Raw genomic sequence first — 4307 nt, 5'->3', positions numbered from 1 at the left:
TCACAAATGTCTGAACTTCAGGTACTGAAGCTAGTTCTTTTTGAAAGAAAATCGACAGAGCCGAGATCTGTACTTTAATGGAGCCTAGTTTTAGGCCCATATTCACTCCTGCTTGCAGGAAATGCAGAAATCGACCTAGTTGAAATTCCTCTGTTGGGGCCTTTTTGGCCTCGCACCATGCAACATATTTCCGCCATATGCGGTGATAATGCTTTGCCGTAACATCTTTCCTGGCCTTAATAAGCGTAGGAATGACTTCTTCCGGAATACCCTTTTCCTTTAGGATCCGGTGTTCAACCGCCATGCCGTCAAACGCAGCCGCGGTAAGTCTTGGAACAGACAGGGCCCCTGCTGTAGCAGGTCCTGTCTATGCGGTAGAGGCCACGGGCCTCCATCTCTTGAAGTTCCGGGTACCACGCTCGTCTTGGCCAATCCGGAACCACGAGAATTGTGTTTACTCCTCGCTTTCTTATTATTCTCAATACCTTTGGTATGAGAGGCAGAGGAGGGAACACATAAACCGACTGGTACACCCACGGTGTCACTAGAGCGTCCACAGCTACCGCCTGAGGGTCCCTTGACCTGGCGCAATATCTTTTTAACTTTTTGTTGAGGCGGGACGCCATCATGTCCACCTGTGGTTTTTCCCAACGGTTTACCAGCATCTGGAAGACTTCTGGATGAAGTCCCCACTCTCCCGGGTGGAGGTCGTGTCTGCTGAGGAAGTCTGCTTCCCAGTTGTCCACTCCCGGAATGAACACTGCTGACAGTGCTAGTACATGATTCTCCGCCCATCGGAGGATTCTTGTGGCTTCTGCCATCGCCATCCTGCTTCTTGTGCCGCCCTGTCGATTTACATGGGCGACTGCCGTGATGTTGTCTGACTGGATCAGCACCGGCTGGTGTAGGAGCAGGGATTTTGCTTGACTTAGGGCATTGTAGATGGCCCTTAGTTCCAGAATATTTATGTGAAGGGAAGTCTCCTGACTCGACCATAGTCCTTGGAAGTTTCTTCCCTGTGTGACTGCCCCCCAGCCTCGAAGGCTGGCATCCGTGGTCACCAGGACCCAGTCCTGTATGCCGAACCTGCGGCCCTCTAGAAGATGGGCACTCTGCAGCCACCACAGTAGAGACACCCTGGTTCTTGGAGACAGGGTTATCAAGCGATGCATCTGAAGATGCGATCCGGACCACTGGTCCAACAGGTCCCACTGAAAGATTCTAGCATGGAACCTGCCGAAGGGAATTGCTTCGTAAGAAGCCACCATCTTTCCCAGGACCCGCGTGCAGCGATGCACTGATACCTGTTTTGGTTTCAGGAGGTCTCTGACTAGAGATGACAACTCCCTGGCTTTCTCCTCCGGGAGAAACACTTTTTTCTGGACTGTATCCAGAATCATACCCAGGAACAGTAGCCGTGTCGTCGGAACCAGCTGTGACTTCGGGATATTCAGAATCCAGCCGTGCTGGTGCAGCACCTCCTGAGATAGTGCTACTCCCACCAACAACTGTTCCTTGGACCTCGCTTTTATTAGGAGATCGTCCAAGTACGGGATAATTAAAACTCCCTTTTTTCGAAGGAGTATCATCATTTCCGCCATCACCTTTGTAAATATCCTCGGTGCCGTGGACAGTCCAAACGGCAGCGTCTGGAATTGGTAATGGCAATCCTGTACCACAAATCTGAGGTACTCCTGGTGAGGATGGAAAATGGGGACATGCAAGTAAGCATCCTTGATGTCCAGGGATACCATGTAATCCCCCTCTTCCAGGCTCGCAATAACCGCCCTGAGCGATTCCATCTTCAACTTGAATTTTTTTATGTATGTGTTCAAGGATTTCAAATTTAAAATGGGTCTCACCGAACCGTCCGGTTTCGGTACCACAAATAGTGTGGAATAGTAACCCCGGCCTTGTTGAAGTAGGGGTACCTTGATTATCACCTGCTGGGAATACAGCTTGTGAATTGCCGCTAGCACCGCCTCCCTGTCTGAGGGAGCAATCGGCAAGGCAGATTTTAGGAACCGGTGGGGTGGAGACGCCTCGAATTCCAGTTTGTACCCCTGAGATACTATTTGAAGGATCCAGGGATCCACCTGTGAGCGAGCCCACTGATCGCTGAAATTCTTGAGGCGGCCCCCCACCGTACCAGGCTCCGCCTGTGGAGCCCCACCGTCATGCGGCGGACTTGGCAGAAGAAGCGGGGGAGGACTTTTGCTCCTGGGAACCTGCTGTTTGTTGCAGCCTTTTTCCCCGACCTCTGCCTCTGGATAGAAAAGACCCGCCTTTTCCACGCCTGTTTTTCTGGGTCCGAAAGGACTGAACCTGATAAAACGGCGCCTTCTTAGGCTGTGAGGGGACATGGGGTAAAAATGCTGACTTCCCAGACGTTGCTGTGGAAACTAGGTCCGAAAGACCATCCCCAAATAATTCCTCACCCTTATATGGCAACACTTCCATGTGCCTTTTAGAATCTGCATCTCCTGTCCACTGGCGAGTCCATAAGCCTCTCCTAGCAGAAATGGACAATGCACTTACTTTAGATGCCAGTCGGCAGATTTCCCTCTGTGCATCTCTCATATATAAGACTGAGTCTTTTATATGGTCTATGGTTAACAGGATCGTGTCTCTGTCTAATGTGTCAATATTTTCTGACAGTTTATCTGACCACGCAGCGGCAGCACTGCACATCCAAGCTGACGCAATAGCTGGCCTAAGTATAATGCCTGAGTGTGTATATACAGACTTCAGGATCGCCTCCTGCTTTCTATCAGCAGGTTCCTTGAGGGCGGCCGTATCCGGAGACGGTAGTGCCACCTTTTTAGACAAACGTGTGAGCGCTTTATCCACCCTAGGAGGTGTTTCCCAACGTGACCTATCCTCTGGCGGGAAAGGGAACGCCATTAGTACCTTCTTAGGAATTACCGATTTTTTATCAGGGAAAGCCCACGCTTCTTCACACACTTCATTTAATTCATCTGATGGGGGAAAAACTACGGGTAGTTTTTTCTCTCCAAACATAATACCCTTTTTAGTGGTACCTGTATTTATATCAGAAATGTGTAACACCTCTTTCATTGCCTCAATCATGCAGTGAATGGCCTTAGTGGGCATCAGATTAGACTCATCGTCGTCGACACTGGAGTCAGTATCAGTGTCGACATCTGGGTCTGCGGTCTGAGGTAGCGGGCGTTTTAGAGCCCCTGATGACCTGTGCGACGCCTGGACAGGCACGAGCTGAGAAGTCGGCTGTCCCACATTTGGCATGTCGTCAAATTTCTTATGTAAGGAGTCTATACGTGCACTCATTTCTTTTCATAAGCTCAACCACTCAGGTGTCTGCCCAGCAGGGGGTGACATCCCTTCTAAAGGCATCTGCTCCGTCTCCACATCATTATCCTCATCAAACATGTCGACACAACCGTACCGACACACCGCACACACACAAGGAATGCTCCAACAGAGGACAGGACCCACAAAAGCCCTTTGGGGGGACAGAGTGAGAGTATGCCAGCACACACCAGAGCGCTATATAATGCAGGGACTAACTGAGTTATGTCCCCTATAGCTGCTTTTTTTATATAATTTATACAGCGCCTAAATTTTGTGCCCCCCCCCTCTCTTTTTTAACCCTTTTCTGTAGTGTAGACTGCAGGGGAGAGCCAGGGAGCTTCCTTCCAGCGGATCTGTGAAGGAGAAACGGCGCCAGTGTGCTGCAGGAGATAGCTCCGCCCCTTTTCCGCGGCCTATTCTCCCGCTTTTTTCTGGATTCTGGCAGGGGTATTTTCCACATATATAGCCTCTAGGGCTATATATTGTGGTATTTTTGCCAGCCAAGGTGTTATAATTGCTTCTCAGGGCGCCCCCCCCCCCCAGCGCCCTGCACCCTCAGTGACCGGAGTGTGAAGTGTGTGTGAGGAGCAATGGCGCACAGCTGCAGTGCTGTGCGCTACCTTGGTGAAGACTGATGTCTTCTGCCGCCGATTTTCCGGACCTCTTCTTGCTTCTGGCTCTGTAAGGGGGACGGCGGCGCGGCTCCGGGACCGAACACCAAGGACTGGGCCTGCGGTCGATCCCTCTGGAGCTAATGGTGTCCAGTAGCCTAAGAAGCCCAATCCGGCTGCAAGCAGGCGAGTTCGCTTCTTCTCCCCTTAGTCCCTCGCTGCAGTGAGCCTGTTGCCAGCAGGTCTCACTGAAAATAAAAAACCTAAATCTATACTTTCTTTCTAAGGGCTCAGGAGAGCCCCTAGTGTGCATCCAACCTCGGCCGGGCACAAAATCTAACTGAGGCTTGGAGGAGGGTCATA

This window comes from Pseudophryne corroboree, chromosome 3 (genome assembly GCF_028390025.1).
Source record: "Pseudophryne corroboree isolate aPseCor3 chromosome 3, aPseCor3.hap2, whole genome shotgun sequence".
Lineage (NCBI taxonomy): Eukaryota > Metazoa > Chordata > Amphibia > Anura > Myobatrachidae > Pseudophryne > Pseudophryne corroboree.
The sequence above is the reverse complement of the archived record's forward strand: the minus strand, read 5'-3'. Positions refer to the sequence as shown.